The sequence below is a fragment of the Balaenoptera ricei genome, chromosome 2 (assembly GCF_028023285.1).
Source record: "Balaenoptera ricei isolate mBalRic1 chromosome 2, mBalRic1.hap2, whole genome shotgun sequence".
Lineage (NCBI taxonomy): Eukaryota > Metazoa > Chordata > Mammalia > Artiodactyla > Balaenopteridae > Balaenoptera > Balaenoptera ricei.
In genome coordinates this window covers 128,304,822-128,316,885 of record NC_082640.1, presented here as the reverse complement: position 1 = coordinate 128,316,885, position 12,064 = coordinate 128,304,822, and the positions used below count along the sequence as shown (strand labels likewise).

At 41.0% G+C, this 12,064-nt stretch overlaps 1 protein-coding gene across 2 annotated transcripts in view; it reads left to right on the top strand.

The window, feature by feature from the left end:
- The first annotated feature begins 1,127 nt into the window (after positions 1-1,127).
- The window catches only part of SEC23A (SEC23 homolog A, COPII coat complex component), a 69,558-nt gene continuing 58,621 nt past the window's right edge, over positions 1,128-12,064 (top strand). Inside the window, exons 1-2 of one of the 2 annotated variants that reach the window (XM_059915680.1) lie at positions 1,128-1,198; positions 7,906-8,034. The gene's annotated coding sequence lies outside the window, so the exon portion shown is untranslated. Of the gene's footprint in view, positions 1,199-7,905; positions 8,035-8,577; positions 8,744-12,064 lie in introns of those variants that run through there. The other variant, XM_059915679.1, reaches the window with a different exon arrangement.

Genomic DNA, 12,064 nt, shown 5'->3' with positions numbered 1-12,064 from the left:
GAAAGCTGAACTTCTAAAACTATAATAACCATTTCATTTAACCTCCTTCTAGGAAGAACTATTCCTAAGATACCAAACTGGTTCCGGTGCCCCGTTTTCAAAGATTTCCACTCACTTCTCAGTTTACAGTGGAAAGACTTTTGTGTTTCAGTGTTTCTCACATTGGTGGTTGGCTGTAGGAGTAGTATGAAGTTTGTGAGAACAGAGCTCAATGACTGTTTATTGACGATGATGGCATCTGCTAAGTCAAAATTACAGAGCTAAATGAAAAATTTGTCCCTGTATTTTATATCCCTTTAAGCAGCTCAGTTATTTTCAAATGTTAGTGTATATAAGAATTATCTGGAAGAAATTATTTAAAATACAGACTCCTGTGTCCTATAACTCTCTTCCTCCAGAGTTTCTGAGTCTGTTTATTGGTTGTAGGACTCTGAAATTGAGATCTTTAAGAAGCATTCCAAATGAGAAACATAGCTTAGCCCATCCATTTAATCTTTCCCCTCCCTATTCTTTAAGATTTACTACCCTAGAATTTCTCCTACATTACCATATTTTGTCAGTTCTTTTCTCCTTGGCTACAATCTAAAATTTCACTTGCCTCTTTATGCCGTTAAATTTTAATAAATTCAGTCATCCAATTAATGTTTATCAGTTTTCTATTATGTGTCAGGCACTATGGTAAGCATTGAGCTTTATTCGGTGATCTGGGGACAGTGGAGCTTTGCTGTCAGGAAATGGGGATAATTCTGAGGAGTCCAGCTCCTGGTTAAAAACCTATGTGTGACTTTTTTTAGGCCTGACTATACGCAATTACAAAGGCTTTACCTGGCAGGCTTCACAGGGAAACCTGCCCTCGCCACACCAGACTTGATGCTCCCATTCAATGCATTGCAGTCTCTGAAGGGAATTGCAGTCAACAACCCAGCCCTCCCTAGCCAGCCATGCTCTAATGCATTGCTGCATTCCTAGCTCAGGTGTTTCCACTTGGAGGTCTCCTTCACGGGAAACTTCACCTCTCTGGGTCAGTACTCAGTACTTTTCCCACCCCCACCCCCAGTTCCATAAATCTGCAGGAGTCTTTTGTTTGGGAAACCCTCAACCGTGAGATGACCCTCAACCAGTCATGCCATTCCATGGCGGTAATGGAACAGGGGGAGTCTGCTTTCACCAGGTTTAGACTCTTGCTTATACAATCACAGTAAGTGATTACGGGCTTCACTTTTGCATTTATTTTGGTTCATTGTTGCTTTGATTGGCTTCTCTGACTCCTGGAAGCTCAGTTCTCTCTTCGGCTCATCTGAACACTTGACAAATTCTGTGATTAGGTATTTTAATCACTCATCTAGAAAGTAGAAGAAAGAAGGGAAGCTAATGGTGTAATTGGTAAAGAAGCAGCAGTCACTCATATTAGCCAGGTTAGGGAGGTATTCGGTCATTTTGTGGTTTGGACAATCTTCCTGATTTTGTCAGACTTCAGAGGCACGATTACAGAGTGGTCTTGTTTTTGTCATGATCCTTCAGGGTTCCTGAGTGTTCTTGTCTGATGTTGGTGTGCTGTGATATGGCTTAGGTTCAACAAAAGAATAATGTGGCCTGGCTGTGAGTGCCCGGGCAGCTCCTAACAACAGCTGGGGCCAACTGATAGAGCCAGGCCAATTTCAGGCTCTCAGAAGCTGCTTTTTTCTTTCCTAGGGCTATATGGGGCTAAATGTTTTATATAGATTATCACATTCAATCCTCACAATGTATTGTTATTCTAAGTGGTAAGTATGATTGTTATCTCTATTTTCAGATGAAGAAACTGGCTCAGAAAATGTTACATACCATGCCCAGGTCATACAAGTAGGAAGTAGATGGAGCTGAGATTCTATCTTGGGTGGTCAGACTTATGAACCATTGCTCTAAAAATTACTATGCTCCACAAGATACAGCTCAGCACAAATGAGAGGCTTTATGACCCACTGGTCGTAGATTAGAGAGGCAATTAAGTTAGACGCAAGGGGATCCTAGTCTTAGGTCACACCCTCTGGGCATGAGCAGTCAGTCTCTTTACCTCTGTCTGAGAATGCTGTTCTTAGGCTTTGGGGTCCAGATCCAACAAAGCTCACTGATGCCAGAAAATTAAGGTGAAGTCTAGTTTAATTATGGAACACAAAACCCAAAACTTTACCTCTTTTAAAGTAAAAATACAAATCTAGCTCCTTCCTTTTAAAGTAGGAGTTCCCTTCTTTGCTACATGGTTTTAATAATTCTCATGTTCTTTACAAATCAAATAAACATTAGATAAAAAGAAAAGGAAAAAACTGTTAGTAGATAACCATGTTTTGTTTCTTTAGCTATAAATGGTTTAAGAGCAGATCATAGGATTTCATTTGTTTAGTTTGATTAAATGAACTCAGTAATAATTCTGGAGTTGGTCAGAGTGGCAGAATGAAATGGTATTGGAGTATAATACTGGTGGGGCACTCTGTGGAATAGAAGCAATTGCTGTTTGAACAAGAGCTAGAAATTCTTTAAAATTTATTTATTTTATTTATTTTTATTTTTGGCTGCGTTGGGTTTTCGCTGCTGCGCACGGGCTTTCTCTATTTGCGGCAAGCGGGGGCTACTCTTCATTGCGGTGCGCAGGCTTCTCATTGCGGTGGCTTCTCTTGTTGCGGAGCACAGGCTCTAGGCATGCGGACTTCAGTAGTTGTGGCGCGCGGGCTCTAGAGCACAGGCTCAGTAGTTGTGGCGCATGGGCTTCGTTGCTCCGCGGCGTGTGGGATCTTCCCGGACCAGGGCTCGAACCTATGTCCCCTGCATTGGCAAGCGGATTCTTAACCTCTGCACCACCAGGGAAGTCCCTATATTATTTATTTTTGGCTGCGTTGGGTCTTCGTTGCTGCGCGTGGGCTTTTTTTAGTTGCGGCGAGTGGGGGTTGCTCTTCGTTGTGGTGCATGGGCTTCTCATTGCGGTGGCTTCTCTTGTTGTGGAGCACAGGCTCTAGGCACACGGGATTGGTAGTTGTGGCACGGGCTCAGTAGTTGTGGCTCATGGGGTCTAGAGCACAGGCTCAGTAGTTGTGGTGCATGGGATTAGTTGCTCCATGGCATGTGGGATCTTCCCAGAGCAGGGCTTGAACCAGTGTCCCCTGTATTGGCAGGAGGATTCTTAACCACTGCACCACCAGGGAAGTCCCTTCTGCCCATTTTTTGATTGGGTTTTTTTTTGTTTTTTGTTGTTGTTGTTGAATTTATGTGTAATTTATTAGTCTTATTTACTATTATTATACCTGATGTGATTGTAGTCATTGTGTGTGCAGACTACAACACCAGACAGATATCATATATATGGACTTGACACTCTGCCGATGCTGAGTATTACTCTTTGTAGTGAGTAGTCCAAAAATAGTTGGCTAGTGCCTTATAATGTCACTATCTGAACAAATGGAAGAGAATCCATCTTAGAAAAAACTGCAAATGCTTTATTTATTCCCTGGTGGTCTAGTGGTTAGGATTTGGCGCTTTCACTGTCATGGCCGGGGGTCAGTCCCTGGGCGGGGACAAAAACAAAAGTAAACAAACAAAAAAACCCAAAACCAGAAACTGGATTAAACCAAAAAGTAGAGGCTAAAGCTCCATCTGGTGTTGACCATATAAAATTCCAAGGAATTTGCATTATCATACTTCACCTGACTGTGTAATACTAGAATCTCCAGTTTAGAAACATCTGTGGATTGAAAAGTAGGAAGGAAAATACTGGCTGTTACACATTAACTTGTGATTGATATGATTAATGACTGAAGACAAAGTCATAGGTTGTTTAGAATACTTGCCCCCAGATAGTCCCTGAAAAAAAGTTCCAAGGTCAAATATCTTTGGGAAATGTATGCAAATGCCACTCTTAAATATTCACAATGAATATTAGCATATTAAAACTCTTGACAAGTCAAGAGACCTATTTTACATAATTTAACTGGTATTTGACCACAGGACCTCTCCCTGTCTCTCTCTTTTTAATATTCTCTGGCATTTTCAAGAATACCAGTTTGAAGAAGTAATTATCTTAGGAGTATTTGCTTTAAAAAAAAGACTTTTTCTGGGGGGTGGACTTATGTCAGATTTTATAGTTTTACCATCCAAATACATAAAAATGATGATGATAAAAACAATGTTTTATAATTGTTTAGGTTTTCATGCTCAATTCATGAATACTTAGGGAACAATCATTTTGTGCCAGGACCTGCACAAGGTGGTGTAACTGAAAGCAAAATTATAATCAGTTGCATGTTGGCAAATGTTTAACAAGAATCCTTCAGGTTCACAGATTGATCTAAAATGCTTTGGTCCAGGGATGTCTATAATTAAATTAGAAAGCCAGTAAAGGGACTTCCCTGGTGGTCCAATGGTTAAGACTCTGCGCTCCCAATGCAGGGGTCCGGGTTTGATCCCTGGTCAAGGAACTAGATCCCGCATGCTGCAACTAAAGATCCCACACAAGGCAACTAAGATCCCGTGTGCCTCAACTAAGACTGGGCACAGCCAAATAAATAAATTAATTAATTAAAAAAAAAGAAAGCCAATAAATATTGTTTTTGGAGTTTCTCCCTTTTCCCAATTCATAGTCTGACTCCTTTCTCAGGAGCTCAAGAAATCTTCCATTCTCTAAAATGGCCATACTACCCAAAGCAATCTACAGATTTAATGCAATACCTATCAAATTACCAATTACATTTTCCACAGAACTAGAACAAATAATTCTAAAATTTATATGGGACTGTAAAAGACCAGCAATCCTGGCAAAAGAACAAAGCTGCAGGCATAACCTTCTCAGACTTCAGACAATACTACAAAGCTATAGTAATCAAAACAGTGTGGTATTAGCACAAAAACAGACATGTGGATCAATGGAACAGAATAGAGAGCCCAGAAATAAACCCACACATCTATGGTTAATCGATCTTTGACAAAGGAGGCAAGACTATACAATGGGGAAAAGACAGTCTCTTAAGCAAGTGGTGTTGGGAAGGCTGGACAGCAGCATGTAAATCAATGAAATTAGAACACACCCTCACACCATACACAAAAATAAACTCAAAATGGCTTAAAGACTTAAATATAAGACATGACACCATTAAAGTCCTAGAAGAGAACATAGGCAAAACATTCTCTGACATAAATCTTACCAATTTTTTCTTAGGTCAGACTGACCTAATCAAAAGAATACATATACGTATACAAATATATATTGTATATATATTATATATATATGTGAATCACTTTGCTTGACAACAGACCAGAAACTAACATAACATTGTAAATCAACTATACTTCAATTAAAAAAAAAAAGAAATTTTCCATTCTCTCTCTATTCTTCCTCAGATCAAAACCTCTTAACTTTCAGTATATTCGAAAAACTAGTCTTTACCATCTGGGTCCAATGGATCCTTTCTAATTTTTATATCTTTAAGTCATTTCATGAATAATTTATACACAGAGTAAAGGGATATTCAATAAAGCTGTTATAAAAAAAGAGTAAAGGGATAATGAAAAACAACTTTATTGGACATTTAAGTAAGTATCTGAACATAGAAAACCCTAGTTTTTATTCCATATTTTCCTGGTTTTGAAGATATATGCAAAATGGGCAATGTCCTCTAAATGCAACTACCTACACATTACCCATGATGCTGAGTCTGGAGCATACTCATCTTGTAAATAGTGACTGCAGATTCCAAATACATCACTACTACATACTAGCTTATTGTTGCTTCTGGTTCTTTTTGCAGTTGCATTATCAAAATACAAGACTTGAAGAATTTTTTGAAACCTTTAAAGGCTCATCATTTTGTTGAAGAGAGGACAGCCATCTTCTTTGCTACCTAGTTGCAAAACATTTGTATTTTTAGTTTTATAAATGATCAACTCAAAGAATTTTTAATTTCTAGATTATCTATTTCCTTCTTATCTTTGTATACACAACTGCAACTAGCATTTGTGCACTTAAGAATCATATCAAGTAAATGTATCCATATAAACATCATAAAAGGTAAAAGAATACTATCATATGTGCTCTTAGCAAAATGAGATCATCCAGATGTTTGCTGCAAAATCTTGTGGAATGAAGTTATTCCTTTTGAATGAGTAAGTAGATGAGAATACCACATTTTCTTTTTGTCCTTAGAAATATATTGTTAACTCATTAATTCTTGAGTTTGAAAAATTCATTTAGGAGGTGGTCATCTAAAGATTCCTAGTTTAAGATTATTAGGGTCTAGAGTGCTGTTCTCTATCTCTGCATTAATCTTCTGAATTCTGAATTCTCAACTATATTCAATGAGAGCTAAAGCATAGTACAAAGATCTAGAAAGATGCTGCAGTACTTTGAGCATTGCAAAAAGAAATCTGAAGGATAATGCAATAGTGATGACTTACTTCACTATTTTATCATCTTAGGTAATTCTATCATTTTCCATTTTCTTATTATTTTAGTATATTTTGAAGCATGGTTTGGAACAATTAATGAGTAATGATGAAATAATTCCATGGATGATGAAGTAGGAGAATGTTGCAAGACATAGGAAAAATAAGATCAGTAAGATTCCATGATGTATCCTAGATTTACAAGAGTCCAAAAGACCCATATGACCACTGTAAATAGAGTAAGTTTTATCCTATTTTTTTTAAAAATAAGTTTTCTCTTTGTTTTTTGGAAGACCTTTAAGAAAGAATAAAAGTCATGAAAAAAATCAATCCTTACAAATAGTACTCCCAAAAGAGGAAATCTCAGAAAACTAAAGTTGGGTCTAATAGATCCTGATGATATGTACAAGGGTTAAACTCTTAAACTCATTCACCTTTAAGCACATAAAGACATATGAATGAATTTGTTACCCATCATAGCATTTATTTCATTGTAATAGGAAACAAAAGCCTTTTGTTCAGCTGAAAACATAGGCATTATGACTTCTTAGACTTCATTGAGCTGGATGGCAAAGATCCCTTTCTGGGGACCATAAAATGAATGAAATTACCGAAGGTGCTATACTTTGGTGTATTCCTCACTGAATTCCAGGATCCCGGTGGATCCTCTCATCTATGTCTACTTACCCTACTCATTCCTAGATCTTGTTTCTTTTTGCGACTGTCCTTATTCCACCTTTATATCATTGTCTACAGCTATTTACTTGCTGTACTTTCAGCCAGGAATCCTTGTTAAGGTAGTATCCTGAGCCCACTTTATTTGCAGGCCTATACAGAATTTTGGCTTTTGATTCCCATTTCCTCTTCAGGATTGTATTAAAATTTGATAAGCAAACTCATACTCTTTTACCTTACAAAACAAGCTTAGAGGAAGTAAAATATATGTTTGCTGCATAACTTATTTCTTGTGACTATAAGCTTGGAAGAACAAAAAATTGATCTTTTTCTCTATTCCATAAAATGCTTATAGGGCTAAGCTTTGCAGGATTTTAGGTGTTGTCCTATCTGGAAATAATTCCGTGAGCAACCCCTCACTGAAGGGTGGGGTTGCCTGAGACCACCAAGCTCGAATGCCTTTCCAACCAGTTTCTGTCTGTCCTATTTTGTTCAGTTCTTTTCTTGGAAAGAGAGCAGAAAACACATCAAGATTAATCAGCCAAAGATTGTAGTGTGTGTGTATGTTTGTGTGTGTGTGTGTGTGTGTGTGTGTAGGTGTAGGGGGAGAGGTGGCAGAGGCAGTGTAGGAGGAAAGAGGTAAACTGACTAGGAATACATGAATAGTGTATAAATAGTATATAAATTCTTCCAGACCAGACATTTGGCTGTTTTGCCTACATCGTATCACAGCATCGCTACTGTGCCTGGCACAAAGTAGATAGATGTTCAGTAAATGTTTGTTGCACTAAGTGAAAGAACGAACTTCTCACTTTGCTTTTTCAGGGGCGATGCAGCCTGTGTTTCTTGGAATCAACCCGGGCCCTAGAGGAGAGGATGTCCTAGAGCAGGGGTCCCCAAGCCCCCACCCTCACCTGTCTGCGGCCTGTTAGGAACCCGGCTGCACAGCAGGAGGTGAGCAGCGCGGAGTAATGGACGCTTAATCCACCGCTCCCCATCGCTCCCATTACCGCTTGAACCATTACCCCTCCACCCCTGAAAAATTATCTTCCACAAAACCGGTCCCTCGTGCCAGAAAGTTTGGGGACCACTGTCCTAGAGGACACCTCCATTTCTCTCAGCAAGCTGAGGAGTCTGGCGACAGAAGGTCACACATCATGAGACCCGCGGGGAGTGGGATCCGCCATGGCTCCGGGGAGAGGGGACCGGAGCGCCATGGCACACCCCACCCTCGCGCTCCTGTTCCACCAGGTCCCGCGCCCCTCCCCGCCCCTCCTGAGTACCCCTGTTAGGTTTGTCATTGTCACCCCGCCCCTCCAGCTCTGGTACCCGCCTCTTCCCCTCCCTTTTCCCCTCCCCATCCCCTCCCCCCGCTCCGCCCTGGTCCCGCACCCTTCCCTTCAGTTCCCTGGCCCGGTCGCCCCGCCCCCAGAACCGTCCCCTCCCCCTCCCTCCCCCTCACGCCCCGCCCCTCCCCCCCCCCCTTTGACGTGGCAGAAGCGGCACCAGCCATGTTAGTCCCGCAGAGTTCTGCGCCGAGGCCGGGGGCGGGGCGGCGCCGGCCCTGATTGCGGTGCCACGGCTGCTCTGGCTCCGCGGAGAGGGCGGATTTTGTAAGGCAGAGGCTGCGACAGGCGCGGATCTCGTACGTGGTGGCTCTGTGGTAAGGATCCACTTCAGGGCTGCCTCCTCTCGGCTCCCTTGGGGGTCCGCGGGCGCTCAGTGGGAGGCGGGGGAGGGGCGGCTGTGCGGCGGCGGGTCCGCGGGCCGGGGTCTCAAGGGTGGTGCCTGCTCTGCCGTCTTGGTGCCCCGGGGCGGGCGGGGTGCGCCGGGGCTGCGACCCGGCCCGGCGGGGCTGCCTGGAACCCTGAACTTGTCACCCGCTCACCCACCACCCTCTGCTTAGTTCTGTCTGGGCCTGGAAACCTGGCCCCCTCACCCACCTGCCCTGTATCAGGTGCGAAAGATGGGAGTCGGGTGAAAAACAGCTGTTTGGGTATCTCCCCCAGCACCCCACCCTCCGCTCCCGGCCGGTCTACCTTCCCCACCCCACCCCATCACCGCTTCTGGGTACTTTGATTTCTTGGTTCATTCCCTGCCTGAGCTGAGGAGCCCTAGACTTTGAACCGAGGTGACTTCGTCACCCGTAGTTCGGCCTTGGGGGTTAAAGGGGATAAGGAGAAAAGTGCCAGGTATAGCTAACACCTTGGGCCTTGATTACAAATAGACTTCAGTTATCAGATTAGGCCAGTTGTACCTACTTCATTCAGCCCTAAGTGTTTTCCCGTTTTGGTGGGAAGGGAAAAGTCATAGTAAATCTGCATGTAATCACTGGATTGAGTAAGTTGAATTCGTGTTTTCACGTAAACTTCTTCAACTTACACCCCTCAAAGTCGTGGATAACTAGCCAAGTTAAATTGGTTAAAAGAAGTTTTAGATTTAAATATAGATTTAAATATAAATGCGTGTTGTCTTCCTTCTCTCCCTTCTCCACTAGTCTAATGGACATCATTTTGGAAGTCCAGTCATTTTTAATTGGCTCAGAATTTTAGATTTAGAAGGGGTCTTGTAGTTTTCTAACCCAAACCCCTGATCTTACAGATGAGAAATTGAGGATCAGAGGGGTTAAGCTATTTTTCCAATATAATAAATCTAGTCATGGGAAGTAGTTGAAGACACTTCATTGAAGATTTTAGGACAGAAAAGTGGGAGAGGCACATGTAATTGTTAACAAATATATCTGATGGGAAGGAACTCAAATTTTACTTGCAATTTACAATGTTTTGCACTTAGTTATCTATAAATGGGCTAAAATCGGAATATTTAAAAACTTTTAATTATTACTGAATAGGTAAAGCCTTTTAAAATACTGTGGGCACATATCTGATGTTCTAGGTTAAAGTGACTTAATGCTTCTTTGCTTTTAGTTATACCATGAGAAAGTATTTAACTAAAGTAACTCCCAATGATTATAAGGTGTGCTGAAAAATGAGACATTTCTTTAGAATGGTCTTTTGTGTTTGTACCACTTAAAAAAAAATATAGCGACTAGTATATTAAGTGTGCATCCTAATATAGTGTTTGAATCGTATTTATTTAGTTTTATGCTTTTAGACAAACATAATATCAGGGGAGAGAATGCTTATCAAATAATGCCATTTTATAAAAAGCTGGTTTGTAAAAGGACTTTATTTCAGATATGCTATTGTTGAATATGGGACCAAACCTGGCAAAATTTGTACTAGAATGAGTGATTTTAAGATTGAGTAATTTCTCCCTTGGAAAGGTGAGGGAAGTTGGGGGGGTGTTTTGCATGCCTATGTAATTGGACCAGTTAAGAAGAAACAGGTGGGACTTTTTCAAACCACTGCTGGAAAGTGAGAAGGTAAGAAATAAATGTGATTTAGTGAACAAATATGATCTTAGAGGAGAGAGACTGAGAGGAAAAAGAGTGAGGAAGAGGAGGGGAATTGTACTCAAATATCAGTCAGGTGATATTTAGTATGTCTCAATAAAAAGTAAGGATGGAGCTTCCCTGGTGTCACAGTGGTTGAGAATCTGCCTGCCAATGCAGGGGACACGGGTTCGAGCCCTGGTCTGGGAGGATCCCACATGCCGCGGAGCAACTAGGCCCGTGAGCCTCAATTACTGAGCCTGTGCGTCTGGAGCCTGTGCTCCGCAACAGGAGAGGCCACAATAGTGAGAGGCCCGCGCACCGCGATGAAGAGTGGCCCCCGCTTGCCGCAACTAGAGAAAGCCCTCGCACAGAAAGGAAGACCCAACACAGCCATAAATAAATAAATAAATAAATAAAATTAAAAAAAAAAAAAAAGTAAGGATGTGGAGTTACAGTCCAGGTTTTGTTACCTGTTGTAGAAACTTAAATCTGGCTGTTGCCTGTGTGTAGATGTCTTCATGCTAAGTTTCATAGAGCCTTTCTCTACTAGGCTCCCAGATTTTGAATTAAGCCCTAGAGTCCTAAGGAGGTGATTCTCAAGACCTTATTATACTCTTTTTTTGTTTTTTTTTTGAAGAATGGATGCACTTATAAATTTATTTATTTTACTTATTTATTTTTGGCTGCATTGGGTCTTCGTTGCTGCGCGGGCTTTCTCTAGTTGCGGCAAGCGGGGGCTGCTTTTCGTTGCGGTGCACAGGCTTCTTATTGCAGTGGCTTCTCTTGTTGTGGAGCATGGGCTCTAAGCACATGGGCTTCAGTAGTTGCAGCACGCGGACTCAGTAGTTGTGGCTCACAGGCACGGCCTGTGGGATCTTCCTGGATCAGGGCTTGAACCCGTGTCCCCTGAATTGGCAGGAGGATTCTTAACCACTGCACCACCAGGGAAGTCCCAAGAACTCTTTATACTCTTAAGCATTATAAAGCGTATAATACTTAAGAGTATTATAAGATCCAGAAAAAAAAAAAAAACCTTAATAGAAGACAGGTAGATTTTTATATCTACTGCTTTGCAGTCTATTGTAATATGTTGTTTTGGTTGAATTGTGTGAAGGAAGTCTGGCTTCACATAGGTACATAGTTGGAAAAAGGAGAGAGAATATTAATAGCTTTTTCGTATTAAAAAATATGCATATTCTTTGATACTATACCCAAACTCGACAGTTTTAATTAAGAAATCAAGGGTTAATTGCAGTGTGGAGTCTGAAACCTTAAAAATGAACTTCTTGTACTTATTGCGTTATAACCCATTGGTCTATCCTACACTTTGAATGGATCATTTACCCATGCATGATTTTGTAACATCATGAACAGATCATTTGGGAGATCTTGCTTCACTGAATAATGTGTATCTTCCAAATGTTGGCATGTTTCATTACACAATATATAAAAAATCATATTATTATCACTACTGGTCTCATCAGCAAAATCTTTACATATTAGGAAGTTGTGAAGCTTATGGTATTAGATACAAGTTTTCAAAAATTTTAATTTTTTAATTTAAATTTGAGAAAGCTCAGATTTTAT